Source organism: Passer domesticus, chromosome 2 (genome assembly GCF_036417665.1).
Source record: "Passer domesticus isolate bPasDom1 chromosome 2, bPasDom1.hap1, whole genome shotgun sequence".
Classification (NCBI taxonomy): domain Eukaryota; kingdom Metazoa; phylum Chordata; class Aves; order Passeriformes; family Passeridae; genus Passer; species Passer domesticus.
In genome coordinates, this window is record NC_087475.1 from 72221813 (window position 1) to 72246254 (window position 24442).

Consider the following 24442-nt stretch of genomic DNA (forward strand, 5'->3'; position numbering starts at 1 on the left):
CCCCTTGCAGTGTCCATGGAATGCTCTAATCCCTGCCCCGCTAACATTGCACAAAACAGAACATACCCACTGCCATTTCTGTACCACTGATACCTTTGATCAGCTCCTTAAGATGCAGAGAATACACAAAAAAACTTGCCTTTTGTACCCCACTTCTTTGATGGGCTCACAAAAGTATTGTAACAACAGTTGGTACTACCCAACCTCCACCAATTAAACAATGGTGAATTGAAAATTCAACTGTAGATTTGAAAATGATGCTGTGCTAGATAAGTGGCTTTACAGTAAGATGTCTGGTGAGATGTTAAAGAACACAGTTACAAAGGTCACTAAGTGCCAGTAAAATCCTAAATGGGTTGGTTTGAGTTGGAAAAGACCAAAAAGATCATCTAGATCCCACCATGGGTTGGTACTGTATGCTGGTATCAGAACTCTTTCCAAACACAACACCACATATGTGAGGACAAATTGCTACACTGAAACAACAGAACCCACTTCCCAGAATCGAGAACACTTTCTGTAAGGCTTACACGTGTGAAAGTGAAGAAAGAACATCCTTTTTTACGTTGAGCACGTAACAATACAGGGCTAGCTTCAGAAGCTTAAGGCCAACGAATAACTGAAGGGGTGACCCGCCCTAGATTAATTTTAATGGTATTTTGATACAGCAAGGAAAGCATGAAGGAAACATACTGAGGGATTTTCTGTCTTTCAAAAGGACAACGTGACAGCTGGAATAGATGACCGATGGAAGGCCCCTGCTCAATGAAGTATTCTGTTCTAGTCTACTCTAGACTACATTACATACCTTACATTCCCATCACCTGGATTTGCCATTCTACTGTCTCACCACTCAGAATCAGAAGGTACTTATGAACTTTTTCAGTTGATCCTATTTCTAACTTATTTTCAAACATCACAGCTCTAAACCCCAACACAGCCCTTTTTAATATGTGCTATCATGGAAAAGACATGTGATGTGTATTGTGCAAGATCTGGGTTACGTGGTCAGGTCTCAGCATAAACTGTTGCCTCTCTACAAAGACAATGTTTTTCCACTGCAAAAATTTAGCATGCATTTTTCCTCCCTGTTTTCCAAGTTTTAGTCATCTGTTTATCCTTTCATAACGCTAGTACTTGTGCCACAGCTGCTTAGGTTCTTAAATTTCTGGTTAGGGAATATCTTGAAAGTTTCCTGAGGAAATATGAGGAATCAACAAGAGAATTTTGACAGATGTTATTCTCCATGTGCAGGGACACATGATGTCATACAGTAGAATGGAATGTAAAACTGGAATTGCTCAAAAGGCTGACCTAAAATTTGAAAGCAAAAATATCTAGCCACATCCCAAGTCAAAGTAATTTGCTTTACCTCATTCTTTTCATAGCTGCTTTGCCTTCATGACACATACTTCAGAAGCTTAAAAATTAATCTAATTTTTTTAACTTCTCAGGGTACAAGAACAACAAAATCAATGTCAAAAAGCTGCATCTAAAGCTTTCAGATGCATCAAAGAACCAAAATTACAAGCGACAATGCTGAAGACTGACAGAATGGAAAGAAGCTTTTAGTTAGGATTCAATTTCCTGAAAATTAAAGTACAACTATCAAAGGGGTAGCAGTATTAAAATGAAAGTTGAAAACTGTCAATTTTTGATAGAAAGATTACTTTTAAGGTGTTAGAAACTAGTCAGATATTTTTAAGCCAAATAAGAGCACATTAACAGCTTAAATGTTCAGGTTTACATGGGATAGATGCACACTAAATTACAAAGAGAAAGTTTTTAAGAAAAAGCAGCTTGCATCTTACAGAAAGGCAGAAAAGGCTGTCATAACAAACGAAGTTCCATAAATTAAAAAAAATGTAATTGGAATTATAATGTAAAGAAACATTCTACTTAAATGAGGTAAGGTTAATTCACCTATTTAATGAACCAGTGCAAGGAATTGTGAATCTGTTTTGGCAACCTATGCACAGTGATCTAGGCACAATAAAAAAAGGGGGGGAAAAAGGGGGCAGTGATTTTCATTGTATTCTCAATTCCTTCTAAACCCTCATCTTCTATAAGAAATTCTTTAGGAGAGGTAAAGAAAAGACTAGGGAATACATGCATATAGAGGAGCTCTTTCCATTTCTTTCTTTTAGTTACCTTCTAGTTCCACCATCTACAGCAACACAACTTTTTGATTTACTCAAGGTAAACTACAAAAGCACAGACAGCTGTTAGACCAGTACCTCTTAGGCAGAAGACAGAAATCAGTTCTTTCTGTCTCTTTTCCTCCTTCACACCCAGAGTTTCAGGAAAAAAACCCCAAAACAACAAAAAACCCTAATGAAAACAAAAACCCAATCCCAAACCCTCTCCTCATAACCACTGAAATATGGCTCCTGCCATCACTATCAGGAATATAGATTGTCATTTACCACCAGCTGGTATGCAGGTTATCTTATTTACATGTGTGATCTGAGATGGAATGACTCCAGCCTAAATATCCGCAAGGAAAACTGCAGCATTTTTCTTTCACTATGTGTGCTTCAAGATGTCAAGCCTGGAAAAGAGAGTCTAGCTACCAAAATATTTGCTATTATTGTCTCCACCGACTCCGATCACATTTCAGACAATGGCTGGCCAGTATCCCATGTCCATATGCTAGTCCATCTAATGGGAAGACATTTTGGCCAATGACTTCAGACTCAATTACAGTTTGACTTCCAGGGGATGGTAGGAAATCTACTGGGCCTAAGAAGGATTATTTAGCTGAACTTCAGGTCCAGAGCAAGGAGGAAGAAAAGGACTTTCTTTCCTGTTTTCATACGGACTTCTTAGAATACAAAACTACTGAAAACATGTCACAATACAGAATTAATTCAGGGCAAAGAGTAAACAGTTCAAATGCAATGATGCCTCTAGACAGCCCACATGCTAAGAACTTCACCAGATTGAAAAGGTAAGGTAGACACATTCCTGGAAATCTTTCTAAAACTCATATACAAAGGCATGACAACAGGCACTGATAAATCTTGAAATAATCAAAGAAAGTAGGAGAATATTTTGGGAAATATCACCAAAAGATGATGTTTCCTGTCCTTATATTCTTTCCTAGGCATTTATTGTGAGCTACTGCCAAAGACAGACTTTTGGGCAAGATGGAGCTGAGGTATTTCCAAAATTTATCATAAATACAGCACTGGAGATACCAGCACCTCAAACACCTCTCAAGTCGTCTTTTTTATGTTAAGGGGAGCAAAGGCGTAATTCATTTGTACTTGCTAGAGCTCAAGACTGAGCTGTTGTCTCTGTACTGGCTTCCATTATCAAAGAACAGTTGTCACTTGCAGAGGGGAGCAGGGCTTGAGTGGCACCATCACAATGCAGACTAATACTCTGAGATTGATACAGATGGCATCTTGGGAGAGGTTAAGAATGCTATACACATTGTTAGAACAAGTCTGACCTACACAATGTACATTTAGCTGTTAGAACAAGTCAAGGAATCCACAAATCTTCCCTGGTTATCCACAAATCTCTGTAGACACCCATGTGAAGCAACTGCCAGTTATAAACATTATGTAGACACAGCCACATAAACAGTCGCCATCGACTACCCCAAGACAAATGGGAACTCCCCTTGAACATATCCCTTATAAACCTGGCTGTTCTCAATATGCATGATTTATAGCTATATTTTCTACAACTGACTATGAAAAGACTCAGATTTTACTCTCTTAGGCTGAAGTCATTCCTTAGGTATGAGCTGGGGATTGGTTCACTTTAAAGAAAAGTATAATTTTCCTACTCAATAAGAACAAGTGCCCAGGAAACAAAGACAAGATGTCAGATATCCCAGGCTCTAGACAGCAAAATTCGAGACCCAATCCTGGTCTCGGCTCAATAGGACAACTGAGTTCAATTTTCTCCACCAACATTCTGTATAGTGAGGATTGACACTTGATGAAAGCAAACAGACAAAGAATCATCCTTCACAAGACAGCAGTTTCTTCCAAACTTCATAGTATAATAGGATCACAGATGCCAAATTACAACATTTCACGTTAGCTCATGAAGTTGTATTCCATAAACCAGAATAACCCTATATAAGCAATCTGGGATCATAGCTTCACCAATGGTGAAGTTACAGCAACATCACATCTAGGCAATTATCATAAACCAATGGCTTGTATAAATAGCACAACACATTCAAGAGATAAAGCAGCTCAAGAACAAGGAAGCCTATACTGTGAAAATCCCAAGTCTTCTGAAGTAGCTGCTTACACTGTCTACACTCCTGCTTATATGCAGCAGGGATGCAACTTATCTTTCTGAAGAGTCTCAGGCTTGGGAAGAACAGACACGAGCCACTAATGATCTCAGGGAACAGATGTAGTCAGTGGACAGATTTCTCTCTGAAGTCTTTTTCTGATTATACTACAATGTCTCCTGTTATTATTCCCCTTTACATCCAAATCTATTATTCTTTGCTTCACAATGATCCAGCATAGACTGGCTTGAGACTGAATCTATCTAATATTAATCTACAGTCTGGCTGTTAAGGCATTCTCTTGTAAGGTGAAGTAGTATGCTTCCATAGCTAGTAACTTTCTGAATTTAGTTTCCCACTTCCCTGTCCCTTTTTTTAGTCTATAATAAAAAATGTGGCTAGGTCATCTATAGCTTTTTCCAAGTTACATGAAATAAAATTCAGGACTCTCCTGTGTAAAACAACTCCTTTGTTTCTGCTCCAGAAACAGACTTTTGGACTTGTAAAATTTATAGCCACTGCACTATTTTACATTAACTGTATGTGTACTATACACCAAATCATAAATTATTTTAAAGACCTACTGCATAGTAGGTCATATTGCATTAGTATATGCAAATGCCTCCCAAAATATTCCCAATAAGAACTACCCTTGCTAGGAAAAGGTAAGCTCTCTTTACGAGGCTATAGTTGGTCTTGTGCATTTTATAAGTTTGTATACAAAAAGCTCAATGTTACAAACAGTATATCCTTTTATATAATCTAAAATAATTAGATTATATTTAGCTTGTTTTTACTCAGCGTGGAGCAGGTAAATTGCAATTCTTTTTAAATCTTTCAAGAACTTTAAGAAACACAGCCCACATACACAATGTAAATTCTTAACATAAAATCCTGAACATAATCTGTCAAAATATATCAGTATGAAGAAACTTACATTCATTTGGTTGTGACCTATAATTTTTCAGGATGACAGCTTGGGTGCGTGAGGTATTTGCAAAGATCACAAATTCCCCTCTTCGGATTTAGCATTTAACCTGTCCTTGACATCTGCTAATATTTACGATCTCCATTATTACCTATGTACGTATCCTGTACTCATTGTACTTTAAACAGGTGGGATGCATTTTAAGAATAGCAATATTCCAAACATCCAATACTTACAAATCCAAGGATCTGTAGTAAAATTGACTTTCAATGAACTCCAAAACAAAATTTGTCTTTCTGCCTACGCAACATGTGTTACATATCTGCTTTTACAATTTCTTGTCGAGTGCATTAGCAGCACGTGACAACAATTCACTTCAGATTTAGCCTTCTCTCAACTACCCCCTTTTACAGAGAATTTTCAGTGCCAGGCTATTGGACTAACTAACTGTAACAGCAATAGCAGGCCAATCCCCTACTGGTACCTTATTTTTCAGGATCCTTGGGACAAAAACCAAAGAACAAGGACTATACTGGAAAAGCCCTTCAGATGGTGGCACATTTCCAGTGAGCTGATTTCCAAAGGACCAAACAGCCTACTTCCTGTCACAGTGGCAAATGCAATCTCATGCCAAAGCAGAATCCATAAATCTTCAGAAAAAAATATTGACTGGCACTGGACAGCCATAACAGAATGATCCACAGCCTTTCCCTACTGGCACACAAAGAACTTTAGGAAGAGTTGAGGAGTAGGGCTAATCACTTGTTTTTGACAGCAGCAACTCACTCCAAACTACTTGGAGTAGCACACAGAAAGTCTACAGTGAATATGCAGTAAGCCTAATATTTCCAGCTTGGGGAAAACAGAATTTTAAAAAATTACTTTTAAAATTTTATTTTCAGCAGTGTAAGAGGGAAATTTAGGCCCAAGCAGTTTGGTAAATGCTCTCCTCTTGTCCAGTTACTGTGACCTTGTTTGTTACTTACAAAGGAAAACAAAGATACGGGGTTTTTTGTTTGAACTGCCTGCTAGAATTGCTTTTGATTAGTAAATAAAATGCAAGGTCAAGCTGCTTTAGCAACAAGGAATTTTGATAAGGTGCTCCCATGGTTGTGTTACAAAAACATGATGACCTCAATGTTACTATGAACTCAGGCTTAATGAAATTGTGAAAAACGGATTTGTGTGGCTAGGAAACATTACATAATAAGAACGTAACAGTAAGTCTAGCTGAGAAGTAAACCTGCAGATGTAATACTGAAAAAGTGTATGTGTATGGATTTTTTATGTATATACATAACAAAATCAGGGGTGTTCCTTGAAGTTTCTTCTGAGGTAATGTTTACTTATCTTACAAAAGGGAAACAAGACAATAGGAAGGCCTTGTGATAAAACATAACAGCTTTTATTTCAGTTATAAAAATGTTCATTCTGCCATCTATCTGCTGAGGTAAGCCTGAGAATTCTCATTAAAATTTCAGCATGGCTGGTCATAAAAAAAAATAAGAAAGTAGGAGTAGTTAAAAAAAGGTAATTGGATTCTTACATGATTGCAGTATAGTCTGACACCTCTAAGTAAGGCTATACCTTCTGCCACTGAACAAAAGGTTACCTGGCATGGGATGTGTTGCCTGTCACTAAATAAGCTATGCGCCTTATTCACTTGGAAAGCTGAGCCCTATTAAGTCTGTTATTTACATAAGTTAGAACATTATGATTTAATTATAAAATTAGACAAATAAACGGAGTACTACTTCTCACTAACACATTACTCCAGTTACATAAAATATGTATTATATTTGTTATTAAAATGTAAGGCAAATACCCTGAGGCAGTCCTAATGGCACAAAATGGTGTTGTTACTTCCAGAGACAAAACTGAGCTATTCAAGAACAGTAAGTCACCACTACCATAGCTTTAATCATATTTCTTTATCTCTGTGAAGAAGCACAAGTGAGTAAAATGCTCTCTTTGTCTGTTTAGACACTTCTTTAATGGTAAAAGTCCAAAGATCTCTTAGTGGGACAGACAATCATTCAATAATGATGATGGAGAACACTTACATAAAAATTAGAACTATCAAACTCATTAAAACAAAGCTCATGGCTTCTTCTGACAAATGCGATGAGAAAGACAATGTACACTAACAATACTAATGACTCCTCACGAAGCTGAAGCTCAAGAAAACTCATATCAATATTTTTTCCCCTGTATTTCACTTAAAACTAATCTGTCATGATCTCCTGGACCTGCTTATAGATAAATCTTTCACTAGGTTAATCAAAACTTCCTCTTTTCTTTTTCCTTCCAGTTCCCAGAGCTCACTATGGACTTTTGCTATGCAATGAGATCAGACAGTTTTTCACTGGACTTCCAAAATTCAGTTGACTTATGCTTAGGAAGAAAGGAAGAGTCATCTATACTAAAGAGAAGTGATAAGATGACTTTATAGGAGGTAAGAGACATGAAGACTTAGGAATGACATACAAAAAATAAACCAAGAAATATGACGAGAGAAGCAAACAAAATAAAAGGGACTGAGAAAGGGTAGAGACAACAACAACAAAAAATCTGCAGCAGTAAAGCACAGAACAGAGAGTAACAGGAGTGTCCCATCCAAAAATAGCCTGATGTCCACTATTTCATAGGACAGAGGGAAAGTACTTGCTACTACCAATTGTTGTAAGGTTAGAGAACTTCCCCATTTTCCTTAGGAACTGAAGGAGTTGGGAATAGAAGCTAGTTCATTTATGTGATTTTATAAGGAATAGAAACAACTGCTGAAATTTCAATACTGCTTATCAAAACACAATAGGGCTACCTCAGAACTGGTAAGTAATTAAAACTGTCTTGCTTATAACAAGTCAGAGTCAGCACTTAAGTATTAACCTGAAATATCACTAAAATGATTTAATTTTTCAACCGAATAGTGCATATTGTAAGACTCAACTACTGTGAAACAAAAGTTTATATTTTGTTAAGTTTGTAGCTGTAAACTCACTTGTGTCTACCTACAGGAAATGGAATCCTGCTATTCCCTGGACACAAAAGTATTTCAACATTTTCTGTTGGATTAGCATCTGAGAACTTTGTAATGTTCATAAGTATTGTAAATACAATTTTCATACAGAACCATAATAACTCAAACATTTGATCCTCATAGATTATTTTTAAACATTACTTACAATGAAATACTAAACAATGCAGGAAAAAAGGAAGTTAAACTTTTCCATTTTTAGCTGCTGTACTAACAATTCAAATTCAAGAATTTAGAACCTCTACTTTACCAAACTTTTCACAACAATGCATGCATTTCTCAGCCCAAGGAAGTTCTTGAATAGAAATTATCAGAATAGCAAACATATAGATGAAAGTTTGAAGTATATTGGCAAATACATATGCTTAGAAATAGAGACTTTTGTATCAGTTGTTTAAATAGTTCTTGTGATTTCATAAACCCTTTGAAAATTTCTCTTCAAACAAAGTCATGTGTATTAGTGCCCTGGTGTCACTCACTAAAACTTTCGGTAACAGTAAGTAAAGAGAGTGCACACATCTTCCCACAGCACAGTGCTTGCTGCATCTAACAATCATATTGGCAGCACAGTCACAGCCACTGCCACATTAGTTACTGGAACTCAGACTCCAGCATATATCTGCACATTCCCCTATGCAGAAGCAATCCCTAACTATCAACATGATCATCCACAATTGGCTACTGTATGATCTAACTCTTTTTGGGATGTACTGGTGTCCAAAGCCAGGCTGGATGGGCTTTGAGAAACACTGTGTAGTGGAAGGTGTCCCTGCCTGTGGCAGGGGGTTGGAACTGGATGATCTTTAACATCCCTTCCAACTCAAACAATTTTGTGATTCTCTTCTGTGATATAAAGACCTCCTTCCATGTTGCAGGAGACTCACTTCACATAGTGTAAGAGCGTACCATTTCCCAGAACTGTTACCACAAAATTTTTATGATTTTAATACCCATTATAAGTAGATAAATGAAACTGCTTTGAGTACCTTTCAGAAATCTTTATGTTTGTTTTAATGTTATCATTGACATATAATTTCAGTTAAAGATTCTCATTTGTTCCTGCCAACTGATCCTAAAGAATAATGATCTAGTGTAAGGCTGTTTTACAGGGAAAAAAAAAAAAAAAAAAAGAGAAAATATTTTCTTTCCATTCAGATCACACTGTTTCCACAGTCTGTTGTGGCAATTGAAGATATCACCAGTTGCAGGAGCTACTGGTTTCTTGTGACAAAGGCCTGGAGCATGACAATTTTATCTCATGATTTTATTTTTTTGTTCCCATCAAAGACCTAGATTGTAAAAAAGTGTAATTCATGTACTTGATACCAAATGCGTTTACATCTAAAACTAACAAGAAGAAAAGACATGCCAGCATCTCCTTTAGAGTAATGTCTGCAATAATAAGCTATTCAAAAGGATGAACAGAAAGAAGTAATTCATTTTCCAGACTTTTCCAAAGTCAACTATCAGGAGATTTGTATCAGCATTGGGCTACTTCCAGGTGATGTCTGTTGCAGCTGATTGCAGAGACAGTTTCTTACTACAACCAACTTTAGTCAAGCTACCTATTGTCAGATATGCATTTTCTTCTCTTTCCACAATTCCCAATAAAGCAGACAAAGTATGATTGCTGATGGCTTTAGTTAACTTACTATTTTCATGAAGGCATTTTATTTGCAGAATACTGCCACAACTCATTAGTAAGAGATGGAAAAATCACATAGTAGTTCAACCTGCCAAGACAAATTCAAGTGCCAAGAAGTAATCTTGTGCTAACTAGCAAATCTATACTAACTTCTTAAGAATATTTTGCCACATGAATAAGAAAAAAATTGCCTAGAAAAAAAAATTAATTGTAGACATAGCTGTAAGGTAAGCATGTAGTGAACTCAACCAAAAGTGTATTCCCATAGCTCAACTAAGTTTTCCAAAACCTTATGGAGCTGCAATTAAAATAAAAACAGGATTTTACATCCAGCCATAACAATTATTTTAGTCTAGTCACTTCTGCTGTTAATTATGATTTTCTGCACACTATGCAAAAAGACTCCTTGAGTCCATGCTCATCATTTACACCGTGGGCTGACAGCGGCAGTAGTCATGGGAAAGAGACTGACCCAGATCAGAGATTATACTTGAAAATGACAGCACAATCAATAAACCCTAATGATACATAGATGAGAAGCAGATTTTACAGGCCTCAACTCTTGGATATTTGCATGAGGGGCTGATTTCTGCATAGACAGGGACCTTGAGGGAAGCCTGTCAGCCAAGAGTGGATGCAGCAAATGTCTGCTGGGAAAATGGCAAAATTTTCTGCACTTGCTCACCAGCTTGATGATAGGACTAAAAAAAATACATGAATCATCATGAATGTCCAAAATTTATTATCAGCCAGTGTAATGTCTTCAATCAGTGTTGCATTCATCATTTGGCATGCTCAAAGACATATATGTAGACATAGGTGCCAACTGTACAAGCAACATGAGACAAGAATTCACTGGCATGCTTAGGCACACTTGCATTTTTTTGTTGGAACAGAGGACTAAATGTTTTTATTATTAGCACATTTTTGGACTCAGCTGAGCAAACAATAACAATGGATGCTTAGTTTGGGTTACTGCAACTGGCTGCAAGTTAACCTATTATTTAAACACCAAAAAAAACCAAAAACAAAAACCCAACCAAAAAAACCACAAAAATATCTGAATACAGCTCCTAAAAAAAACCTACCATAATTAACAAAAAATTTCAAAATATTCCCAGAAATTCAATATGTGTCGTGTATGAAACATTGTATGACAGTACAAGTCCCAAGAAAAAATCTTAAGATGTGTCTTAGATTACCACAAAACACTCCCAAAACTGAGAACGGTTTGGCAATCATTAGGTTTAACTAGTAGATAAAGAGACACACAGCACCATACTTAAAAAGGGAGGGATGCTTCTTTTAGCACAGATATTTCATTTGTCTCAGATTTAAGATTAACCTTCACTTATGGGAATAAAAAAGCAATGACAGTGAAAAATTTCTTACAAACTTCCCTACTTCCCTTATTGCTCAAGCACTAGTGTTTAAAAGAATACAAGCAATTACTATTCTTGGCAAATCTCTAAATAGGGATTAGAAAGGCAAGATACAAGCTGGACAAAGAGAAGAATCATGCATACATCCTAATTATACAGTATTAAGAACCCAATAACCCATGTTGATGGGTTACTGCAGACACTTCAGAAGTAGCATAATGATTTCCCCTAAAAAGCCAGGCCTGATGAGACTGCTATATTGCTCTAAGCCATCAGTCAAATGTACTGTTAAGAAGACAGCATATGCTAACAAAAGGATATTATTAAAGAAGATAAAAAATACCTTTTCCCATAAATGCATACAGTTTTCCTGAAGCTCTGTTAATTTGATTGGAGGACAGGCACAAATTTTCTTTGCTGATCTAAGTAAAGTTGACTCTGCCTCTCCACTGAGAAGTTAGAATTCAGTTTTAAGTCTCCTCAAAGTCTAGTGTATCCTAAATATGCAATGCTCAAATGTAACATGAAACCAACTGTACTCCTTAAAATGCATTATTTTTAGTTGCATTTGCAATTTCTTAATGTATTCCCTTGCAATAGAATCAATAAAGACCTGTGCAACACTGTAATATTGCTGCAGCTTTCAAAGCTATGTTCAGGTGCATCAAGAACTGCAGCACGTCTGCAATGCTTAACCTGAAATAATCTTTTGGAACAGCGAAAGTCCTTAGTGATACCTTGGGTCAATTGTTGCAAATCTTGACTGAAATTTCATGATAATTCTGCCCTTGAAAAACCATGATAAGTGAGTGTACTTTTCCCCCAAAGCACAACTATTTTTTTTTCCTTTTAAAGTGGTATTTAGACCAAGTAGTATCACAACTTAACATGGCTTAAGTTCAAAGGTGTAATAAGTGATTCAGGCCATACTGCAGCTTTCTCTATACAGACTGAACAAGAAGAAATTATTAAACATTCTGGAATTAAAACACCATAATTGACAAGATTATTTAATTAGACTACAATAGAAGGCTCTGTCCTGGTGTCACTCACTAAAACTATTTCACTAACAGTAAGTAGAGTGCACACATCTTGCCACAGCACTATGCTTGCTGCATCTAATAATTATATTGGCAGCACAGACACAGTCATTTCCACATTAATTGCTGGAACTCAGATTCCTGCATATATCTACACATTCCTCTTCACAGATCCCAATCCCTAACTATGCGTATAATTACCTCCAATAATAGAGATTCCTGTATGATCCCTAACTCTTTCTGGGACATTCTAGCGCCCACTTGGATGGGGCTTTTTACAATCTGGTGTAGTAAGAGGTGTTCCTCCACATGACAGGGGGTTTGGAACTGGATGATCTTTAAGGTCCCTTCCAACCCAAGCTATTCTACAATGCTATGACTTCTGGATGATCTTGTATTAGCCAGCGAGTGAACTAAGGGAAGAAAAAGATCCCATTGCCTAAAGGCTTGGTAGCTCATCACATTCCTTAAAAGATCCTGAGAAGACCTCTTGACTTCCTTCTAGATCCATGAAGAACACAGCTCATCCAACAACTAAATGTCCTGAGAGAAGTAATTTGACCTTGCACTTCAGACATAAAAGTAACTTTGACCATTGCCAAGACACAGTAAATGGTTTACTGAGAACTGAACCTTCTTTCTAAATAATAGAAGGCTTCAGAACCCAGTGTTGGTTTCCATAAAAAGGAGGAGGCAGGATGTCTCTGAACTTCCACAATGGCTGCTATTGCAGTCCTTTTAAGACAGGTTACAATTTTTTGTTCTCAAATTATCCGGGGAAGTTTGTTTTTGAGAAGGGATGGAGAGATTCCAGTGAAATTTATTTAATCAGCCAGATCGTTCCATTTTGTTTCTCCTTCCTTGGTTGTTCAAGTGCTTCCAAATTTTGACGTCAGCACCAGAAAAAGTCTGAGTCCTTTTTATTTATGTGCATATGCACCTCTACATGTAAAAAATATCCCTGTCTTCAAATTTCTGAGCGAAAATCTTCACAGCCTGAGAAAGTGCTGTGTCCAAGAAAATCAAGTCAGGGAACCAGTATAATTTTATTATTTTTCTCAAATAGTGTTGCACATTAATTTACAATTCCTCATTAGCAAATAAATAATTTGAGGAAAGTGACAGATATGGACAAAAATTCCTTGTTTCTGAAATAAAATAAATTTCTGGTTTAGAATCAATATATATATGTTATTATGTCATTTTTAGATTAATGAACAGGGTTTTTGCTGTTCATTTTGCAATTTCTTGAATCTTGGAACTTTTTTCTTAAAACTCAAAAAGCAATTTACTTTTCTGCAACATAGAAAAACATGTTTTTACAGTATCTTTGATAACAGCAAGGGTGTTCAATACACAAAATCCAAGTTCCAGAGAGCTACTCTTAGAAAACAAATAGAAGTTATCTCTCCAGGTTTATACAGACATGATATTATGAAGCTTTCAGAATTATTTATAATAAACACATTCTCAGAAGTATAGAATGCTTAATGCACAACCACAAGCAAGGAATTTATTTAGGTACTTTTGTATGACTCACATATATTGAAGTTTCCAAAAGTAATTCTTCAGTTTCAGAGGTTGATACATGTAATGTGACTTGACAGCAATATTGACAAATATATTAATTTGGAACATCACAGTGAGTCAATTCAGTGAAGTGGAAAAAAAATAATTAGATGTTCAGAATCACTCTGTTAAACCTAAGACTCTACATATTTGTAGAAAACACAAAAATATAGCAACAAATTTCATATTATAGCAATTTCATGAAAGACTACTAAGGTTTTCAATGCCATATGCCTCTAAAAGAAAATCAGTTTTCATAACACTATTTTAGTTTTCCTCTAATGTTTTCATAAATATGTATAAATATGAAAATTGAATGACCCTTAGAAATTATCTAAAACATAGTAGTTAATCAAGCAGCTCAATAATTTGACACATTATTCCCCATTTTTTGGTAACTAAAGTTACTCACTACATATAATAGTGAAAAACTAAAAAGTAAAACTAGCACTTATGCTACCTTGTTAATTTTCATGAGGTTTGTGTACAGCATTTTAATGACAAATAAGATACATGACACGATTGCAACGGACACTGCCCAGGAGTGTTTTGACCTGACATTCAAGAAAAGGTATTTGGTTGCTCAGTAAAACTACTGTATTTAAAAGACTTTCTAAATAAAAAGACACTTTCTTTCCTTTAAAGCTGTGATGTTTTGCAACAAAATCTTTCTTAAACAAATACATACTACTCCTGCATTGGACTTCATAATAGTTTCTAAAAGACAATAACACCCATATTTATACGCTCTTATAATACCTATGGACTGAAACCCATTATATTGATTAATTAAGAAACAGGTTACATTACCATATTAAGAGAAGGCTCCCCTAGTCTTTCCTGATTTCCTGATTCTTATGAATCACTTTATTAATAAGAAGTGACAGAGTATAGTGTTTACATCTAAACATGACAATAGGCCAAGGAGATCTAGAAGCCAGGACTAGAAATCTTGGTATACAGGACTAAAACTCAGAATAATGATATTAAAATGAACACATGATCCAGGAGAAAATTAACATGCTACTAAAGAATTGTAAATGGCTTAACTGAAAATAATCAAGTGAGAAAATACTGGATGAGGATGCACAGTGTGTAGCTGCTCTGGTATTTTGCTGGTTAGAGTTACCATGAGTAAAAATGATGAGCAATACCATATTCTTGCATAAAAGACAACATGCTGCCTTGAACTGAAGCTAATCTTTACAGTTTACTTGTTGGTAAGGCTACAGCTGTAATTTCCATACAGAACATTCTCTACCTATGGAATACAGGAAGAAATTAGAGGAATTCAGCAGAAAATACTAACTACCAGAGGTCTAAAAAAGGTGACAAAGAAAGCAGAAATTAAATAATCAGGAGTCTTTCAGTTGAGAGGAAACCAACACTCAGAATGTGCATGCAAAGTGAAAGCTCATTCTGCAGGAATATTACTTGTTTGTAGTGACCAGAAGGAATCCTTTCCCCAAATCTAGCCCTTTCTTTTTACAGGTTTATCATATGTACTTCTCAGTGCCTGGGAATTCAACTTCTAACTTCAATTTTTTTTAGCCAGTATATTCCACTTTTTATCAGTTTCTGGCTTCTGTAAAAACACTAAACACAGTTAACTAGTTTTACAATGGTATTATCTACTCCAACCACACCAGATGGGTTTAACAACCAAGTAAAAAGTTTCCTATTACAGCTCAAGAGTTGTCTTTAAATACAGCAGTACAAGGTCTGCAAGCAGAACTATAAGAAAAAAACCTGCATATGCAACCACAGTTTTCAGGTACCTCACCTGTTTCTTTGTGTACACCTTTACCCAAAATCCTCAAGGTGTGTATTACCTTCAAAAGAGGTAACTTTATTTTATAGAGCAAATGTTCATATTAAAAAACCAACTAACTAAACCAAAAAATCACATCAAACAAAACCCCAAACCCTAAATTTCTCCCTTTTTTTCCTAACTTCCCATGCTTCTATACCTTAATGGCATTTCATACGCTCCCTGGCCATTTTCATTGCTTAAGATTTTGCACTCTGTAAAAGAATGTTTGTTGGACACACAAACACATTTAAGCTTCTGACTTCTAACATGAGCTCAGCTTTTGATAGCAACCCCTATATACAACTTGGACCTGTCATTAGAACAGGTATCTTATCAGCAAACAAAGCATTTTGCTTCAGTATATTCTATCCATATTCTACCTCTGCAGAGCTTAAGTAGCAGGACTTCTGTACTGAATTTAACTAAGATGCTGATATGAATAAAATTAATTCAAATATCTGGTTACAGAGCTGAGCATTAAATTCATAGACTTCTAAATATTAAAACTATACAAAAAATCCTAAGTTTGACCCAACATCACTACATCAATTCATCCTTACATCTTAGTTACATCCTAGCAGTGATTTTTACAAGCAATATATTCACCTCCATATAAAAAAAAGAAACCTGTTGAAAAGTTTGTCAGACAGTTCAGAATGACATCTTCTTTTAATACATTACACATGCTCACTCCTATGCAAACCAAGTTTTAACTGTCATGCTGTCAAGAAAAATGATAATTCCCTAGTCATATCTTATCTTTCCAAGGAAGTAAGAACTACAGAACATTTTACAATAGAAAATTGTATCATATGTTTAATAAAACCTGCTGCTTGCATGAAAGCCTACAGTTGTTGTATTTGAAGCTGACAATAAAAAAAATCAAAAAAACCACAACTAGTGAACAAAATGCAGAAAAGTGGGAAGCATTTCAAGTTTTATACATGTCTATGCTTCTACTTCCTCAGCCCTCTCTCAGCTTAATGCAATATAGAAGTCCATTAATAAAAGCCTGAGCACATGTAAAGTCTTAGAGCTGCATTGGGTCATTAACTGTGATAGACCTTCTTAAGAGACATATCCATGTGTCTAATAAGAAAAGTCCCAACCTGAAAATCACCTGAAGTATGGTGCCTTAACAATGTTCAACAACCAGGCATTACCTGCAGCAACAGATGCACGTTGTGAAATCTAGGCTACTTTTGAATGCTCCCCTAAATCTGGTTTCAAATTTGTTCTATTAAAAATCAACCAACCAAAAAAAACCCCTCAAAACCAAGAAAATAAACCACCAAACCAAAAAACTACTCATACTTCTTTGATCTAATGAAATTAGGTTCATTGCTCTTAAGTTTTTCTTTTAGATTTTACAATAAATATTGTGGAATTACGATGGTGTTTGAAAACATGTAAGTAAAACAGAACTGCAGCTGATAGTTAAAGTAGACTGTCTCTGATTAACCAAGCAAGTTAGTACAGAACATGGTCTGTAAGGGGAAACTGCCTCATTTGAAATGGCCTGAATCCTTCCACTCTCAGTGCAGTTTGCAATGTACACATCTTTGTTCAGGATGGGAGGAAAGCAGGCTTCCCAAGGTACAGTTTTTTTTGATTAGTTACTTTTCTTTAAAGTGGTTCAATGTTGTTTTTCTGCTTTGCTGCAAAGGTACCTACAATCTCTGTGTGGAACTCTGCTCACTTTTGATTCCTTAAATTACTTCAGAAGAACTAAGCAAACTACTTGAGTCGGTCCTTTTTATGAATTATGAGCAAAGGGGGAAGAAAATAATTGCAAACCATTTAAACTGGGATTTGATCTCCAACAGCGTTATGATGATTCACACATTTTACTCAAAGTTTCTGCTTAATCCACAAATGTTCAGTTAAAAAGCCCCAACGAAATGTGAATCAAAAAGAGCAGCAGTTGCATTTACTGTTACGTCACACAACATAACAAACCTACTGAAGTCTCAGGCGTACTGCTGTGCGTCCCTTTCTGGTAAGGCTTTGCAGTTTGCTTTCCCTAAACATACCTAAACTGACACAAACAAGTAGGTAAATTTCACAGAAGAGTAAAATGTAGCCATCAAAGATATCAACATTACACTTGCAGGGGTACTTGATCCTACTCCTCTGCAACAAACCAGAGCGAAAACAACGAAACAAGTTGCGCGAACTGCTGGCGGCACCGCTCCGGCCACCCGGGAAAGCTGCGGCGCCCACTGCCCACGGCAACACAGACAGGCTGCTTCTCCTTCGCCACGCTCCCGTCCCGCGGTGATCCTCTCCCGCTTCTCCCTGCCCTCACCCCGCTGGAAACTTTCCGCGGGGCGCGGCACGGCCGCTGACACCAGCGCTCCCCGCGCTGCGCGCCGCGCCCGGCGGGGCGGCACAGCCCCGGGCACCGCAGCACCCGGCGGGTCCCGCCGAACAGCCCGATGTGCCACCCTGCACCGCGGGCTGCCTCTGCCCGCCTCCCCTGCCCTTCGCCCCTCGGCCGGCGGCGGCAGGACAACTTTCCAGGGGACGCTTGCCCTCTCCCGGCACTGGAAGTGTGTCAGCTCCGGTCGGGCCGGGCAGGCGTGTGGGGCGCTTACCTGATGTCCCCGCTCGGCTGCAGGGCAGGGCAGCGTCCCCGCGGTCCCCTTCATGCCCGAGGGGCTGCCTTGCCCGCACACACGTCCTCATCCAGCTTCCCGCCCGCGGGCTGCGCCTGCTTCCCTCGCCCTGGCGGGGCGGGCGCCGCTCTCGCGGTCTCGCCGGCGCTGCAGGGAGGGAAGGAGGAACAGAGGGCGGGCGCCAGAAGGAGGAGGAGGAGAAGAAGGAGAAGGCGAGCAGGAGGCGGGAGACGAGCTGTGCCCTCCCTCTCTCCGCCCCGGCCGCCGAGCGGACACCGAGCGACCGCGGACGGGCCGCGCTCCCCGGCCGTGGGAAGCGCCAGGGCTCCCCGGCCCTCACTGCACCGCGTCCCTGCCGGGTGCCCGGCTCTGGCGAGCAGGGCAGGGCTCGGCGGTGCCTCTGGAGGGCGCCCCGACCCCAAAGCTCTGCGCTTTATCGGGGAGACACGGCTCCAGGCTCGGCAGCTGGGCTGGGCAAGGCAGGGCAGGATTGGGCTGGGCTGGCACGGCACCGCCGCGCCTCGCTCACTGCTGCGGATGGAGTCTGGGGCCGGCCTCAGGGTGGGATGGCGGGCATGGGAGGCTTCGGGATGTGTGGTGGGAACCGGGCAGGATAAATGCGGTGGAGAGCACAAAAGGAGCTGGGGGGCAGATGCCGGAGCAGATTGTGAGAATCAGGTTTGCGCAGTTCAGGAGAAGAAAAAGGGATCGGCGAGGAAAAGAGGGAAACTGACCGAGACAGAGAAGCAGGGTGACGTGCGGATTGGGAAGATGAATGATAAATGCACTTTTTCCTGATAAATTTTGCAGGAAGGGTGTTCAGAAAGGCAGGGAGGAGTGAATGGCAATGATCCCAACTGAAGAGGAGAAAGGAGTAGGAAAGGATTGTTGGGCAACAAAGGAGAAAATGTGTCCTGTAAGTCATCAAAGGCAGGTTTTGGGAAGACGAAGAGACTGGGGAGATAAGGATTCAGAGGAATCCTTTACTGGGCTTGGCAGGAAACTTAGATGAAGGGTACAGAGAAGAAGTTTAGCCTTAGCCTAAGTTTAGACCTTATCCTAGAGGTTAGGAAAATGAGTCACTGAGGAGGAAATATTCTCAAGTGGAAGCATTGGAAAAGTAGGAGATAGATAAGCCCTGCAGGAATTGCTGGGTAAGAAGAAACTGAGATCAAAAGAATAATTCCCAGCCTGAAACAGCGAGTGCATCGGAGCAGAATGCACAAAGTTCTTGGTTGAAAGGAGTGGGAGTGTTCCTTCTATATGGGATAGAAATCACCCTGTCCAGAAACTTCTTCTGTAAGAGTTGTGCAGTATATGTTACCATTTTCTGGCAAATCATGCCATCCCACATGGGTAGTGGAGTGTAGGTTTCAAGCTCTCCAAACTGAACTCACCTTTACGACCAGTGTAGCAAAGTGGACCCTGACCAGCCAGGACTAGCAGTAAAAGCAGTATTCCCCACAGACTTGATATCATCTTAGTCCTTGGAGAACTGAATTGAGCTTTAACTTTTAGCCAACCCAGTCTGAAGAATGTATGGGCATGCAGATTCATTGCTTTTAGTGTCTGGCATGTCTACTGCCTCTCATGTGGAAAATGACTTGAGATACAATGGGATACAAACTGGGATACATGAAACTGGAGTAGAAATTACTGGGTGTACACTGAAATGTGCAATAAAAGTATTTAATGAAGAAATGAGAGGAAAAAAATGTTGAATATCAAATTAATCTCTTCATTCAGAGGGTAATTTGTTGTTGGAATAATGCATTCCTTTACACACTCTGAAGCAGCTTTTTGGTGGGTTGGGTTTTTTTTTGTTGTTGTTGTTGTTGTTTTGTTTTGGATTTTTTTTTTTTTTTTTTTTTTTTAAATCAGAGTTTTACTCTGGTCTATTTTAACACCTTGAATCTCAGCTATTGTGAGACAGCTGTAGTGAACTGTAGTGAATTTGTGTCCAGGACAAGGCTTATGTTGTATGAGTGATAAGCAGAATATTGTAAGATCAGGCTAGTCAGGGTATAGATTTAAAAAAAAAAAAAAAAAAAAAAAAAAAAAAAAAAAAAAAAAGATATCCTAGCCTGCTTTGGGATAGGACTATGTAATCTATATCTTTCCCTTTGGTTTTCTCCCTTCATTTTCTTCCTGCCCTTCTTCTTGTGGTTCATCAATCCAACCACGGTACTAATGTTTAAAACTAATTTTACATATTTTATGTATGTAGAAATTTTTATGGGAGTTGTTACCAGAGATCTAGCAAAATGATACTTTGGTAGCCATCTCTTGCATAAAAATGGTGTGCCAGTCTGGACTTCCAGGTGCTGTTGTAGCATTGGAGAGAATGATGATGGTTAAAAATAAATGTTTAGCTGGTTGTTCAGTTGTTCATAGGAGTTGAAAGCTCTCTGGAAGTTACCTGTGGAGCTGCTGCTCAGGACTGGTAAAAATCTTGAATATATGAAACATGGTGAGATCAGCATTTTAAAGTTATTTCAGAGCTTTTTCATGCCTCCCTCCCTCGTTTGTTTTTTGGTTTTTTTTTTTGGGGGGGGGGTTGTTTTGCTTTTGTTTTTTTTTGTTTGTTTGTTTGGTTTGGTGGTGTTTTTTTTTTTGTTTTGGTTTGGTTTTTTTTTGGGGGGGGGTGTTCATTATGAAAATCTATAGCTAATCAGGAAATCTTTTGTGAAAGGCCACACTCAGAGGTACTGTTTGCAACCAGTTTGTATTTTGTGTAACAAATCTCTTCTAGTTCCTTGAACTGTTATGTGTCTGAAGTTGAGACAATGTACTGCAAATTATTGTTCTGGATACATTAGCAAATTTAATCAAAATCAGTGGAAAACTCAGTCATTTTCTTTAAAGTATGTACTTGTTAACAAATTCTATACTTGTTAACGTAATCTATAATGTACATGGATTTGTAAATCCAAAGTATCATTTAAAATGATATACCCATATTGGTATGGGTAAAATTCTAAGAGTATGCTTTAATCACTGGGACAGCATTAGAATTGGATATGTTGATCACCTAGGTTCAATGGTATTAATAACTTGTGCATAAGAATCTGTTCCATAGAAAATGAAATATTGTATTATGGATGCCAGCAATAAACTCCCTGAAGAAAACACATTTATTTTCAGTGACTATTTTCTTTTTTGAAGACAGATTGCTTGTACAGTGGAATAAGCAGTGAGTGATATATAAATGTAAAGATATTTGGGTTTGTAATGAACTGGATAACATGTTGATAAGTTCAGGTTTGTGGCATCTCTACCATCATGTAAACAGCTGAGTTCACCTTCTCCTCCCCCACCTGTCCCCACCCCCCACCCACCCCTCACTGGCCATGTTGCTTATGTCTTTTTTTGGATTCCTACTCAGCTGTGACAAGCTAAATAGCTTTCCCAACAAAGAAACTCAAGCTTGGAGTTGGGAATAGCTCATACTGATGTCATGGATCCATCTGCACTCAGGTGGCTCATAGCAGCTTAGTCATTGTTCTCCAAAGATGCAGCCTTTGGGTTACGCTGTGACTTCTCACTGTGCTGTCATGTGCCATGTAAGTGTTAATCTGCCAGCATAGCTCTGTCTTTCAAAAATTGTATACTGGATTGTGAAATAGCCCAGTTGTCTCTGGGAAGTCTCGGTGGCTCATGCTGCAAGTCTGATTCTGTTGTTTAAGCACTTAAAAAAATAAAAATTACACCCCCCCCCCAAAAAAAAACGACCACAAACCAAAAAAAACAAAACCCAAAAACCTTAATAACAAAACAAACACCTGCCCCCCCCCCCCCCCCCCCCCAAGTTCTTAATATTTTCAGGGATTATGCCTGAGTGATCAGCTTCTTTCTGAGAAAAAGAATAATCTTTAGTTGTTTTATGAGGCTATCTCCCTGGACACCATCCAACTGTGTAAGTTCAAGTCTGAAAAATGGAAGGTGGTATGTCTCAGGACGAAAGGATCCAACAGCTTTTCTGTGGCTATGTGTCATATGACCTGCTTTTTCTTGTGAGCACCTATACATAATATATAGCAAGCACTTGACATCATTTTAGTTCCTTCAAGAAATCCAGGGCTTTATCTGAGTTCCATGGCCAGGTATCAGTAATAGCTTCCCTATTGAAATCCAAGGACAGAATGACAAGACATTTCTTCACATTCAAACTCAGTGTTCATGAAAAGACCCCAGCCTAACTATAAGCTCCAGAGGACTGGAGCCCATGGGCAACCTTCAGCTGTGTCTCTTATAACCCTGAGCTCCTGAGAAATTCATATATGTTCCTCTTCAGCTTTTCTGTTGCCCATTTTATTTCTCATACTGCATCTGGAATCCATGATTGTGTCTCAAAGTTGTTTATGCTCTTTATATAGCCAACAAAAAGAATCCTGAGCTTTCTGAAGACTTCTGGCTACTCCTAGTAACTCTACAGCCACTTAGGCAATAATATCAGGATTCATTTGTAAACTGGGATCTGAAGCCTTTTCTGGGACCTTCTCCATTGAGGGGCCCCAGAGTGTTAGTATTGGTTCAGTCCAAGGCTCCTTTCAAAGTGAACCTGCTAGATCCAACCAAGAGGAAACACAGACAGGATAGTTTCCTTGGTCATTCCTGGCAGGCAGTTTTTTGCATGTGTTCTTTTTGTGCCTCCTTTTTTCCCCTTCACCCCTGTTAATATTTTTTCCTCTTATATTTGGATGAACACTTCCAAAGATTTCTTGCTTCAAAGCAATTTTGCTGTAATTAATTCAGACTACACATTTTGCTTGTCTTTTTGTACTCTTTAGATATGACCAATATGAATGCACTCTTAGCAGAATGAACACTGTTCTCATTTCTACCAGTTCTGCACCAATTTATATTGCTTTATTTTCTTCTCAGTTGCTAGTTTATCTCTTTTTTTCCCTCTGTCTGTGGAGAAAGGGATAAACTAATTAGATTTTAAATGCCATATTGCAGTACTAAATAAGGTATTACTCATTAAAAATAACCTTTTATTAGGACCCATTTTGTCACCAAATGTCTTGTAGGCCATGCATTGTCCCTAAGTTAAATTTTTAACTTTTTTTTTTAAATTTGTTTTTAATTCTACCAGCTTAAACCAAATCAGTCACTACTTACACAATGTAATTGGATAAATGTTTTGGTAGTGTCGTGGTAAAGGTGGTTCATAAGCATGAAGGTTTGTTTCATAAGCATAATTCATAAGCATAATTGTCTTGCAATGTATGGTAAAATAGTGAATTGAATTATATTTAAACTGGTCAAATATGACAACTAAGACTTGTCTTTTTCTTTAAAAAAAATAGGATTATTTCTTGAAATTATTCGTATCTCTTTCTGTAGTCATACAGAAAAGATGGATCTTTATTGTAAATGAGAACAAGCCTTTCAATATCCTCCTGAAAAGAAGGGTTTAGAGTATTGTTAACAGGAGTTTTCTGCTTTGCTTTGGTTCTGGTTTCACTTCTTCTGTCTAAATTATACTATATATCTCTTGCCAAATTGCTATCCACATGCATGCGGCATAACAATTTGATTTTCAAATCTTTACTGTCAGCTGAATAATGTCCTTTCATGACACTATCTATGGAAATGTGAATTCCTTGGAGGCTTTGTAATAGTAATCAGTACTTTTGAAATTTCTTTTGTGCAGTTATTCAGATTTTAGCAGGAATGTCATACAGCCCTGAAGAGGAATAATTTTGTTGAGCCACTAGTTCTTGTCTCATCTAGATGAATGCATGCTCACTGTACTCCTTTTAAGCATACCAAGTAATGGTAGTAATAAATCTGGTGCTTCAGCTGTGTTACTACACTGAAAAGTTATTTTACATCATTCTTTTACTGTGCAGTAGTTGTACTGGAATTACCTCAGCTGTCACATCTTATATCTATCATAAAATTTTAAGTGTAGTTCATATTAGTATGTGTATCTTTGTTTCACTTTTTGCTTTTAAGAATATAGATAACACACGTCCCAATAAGGAGCACAAGGAAACTAAATAACAATAAAGAAATAAAATATTGCTAATTACAACCATCTGTATAGAGACAAATTAATACATAATAGTACTATTATGTGTATTCTATCCTATTTGTAGGCTGTTAGGAATGTATACTACTCACTTCAGCTGTTGTACTGG

At 38.0% G+C, this 24442-nt stretch overlaps 1 protein-coding gene across 7 annotated transcripts in view; it reads right to left on the reverse strand.

The window, feature by feature from the left end:
• SGCG (sarcoglycan gamma) overlaps positions 1-18465 on the reverse strand; it is a 106133-nt gene extending 87668 nt beyond the window's left edge. For 3 of the 7 annotated variants that reach the window (XM_064409217.1, XM_064409214.1, XM_064409216.1), the window contains exon 1: positions 18273-18464. The gene's annotated coding sequence lies outside the window, so the exon portion shown is untranslated. Of the gene's footprint in view, positions 1-18272 lie in introns of all 7 variants that reach the window. The other 4 variants (XM_064409218.1, XM_064409215.1, XM_064409213.1 and 1 more) reach the window with 3 other exon arrangements.
• Positions 18466-24442: the final 5977 nt, after the last annotated feature.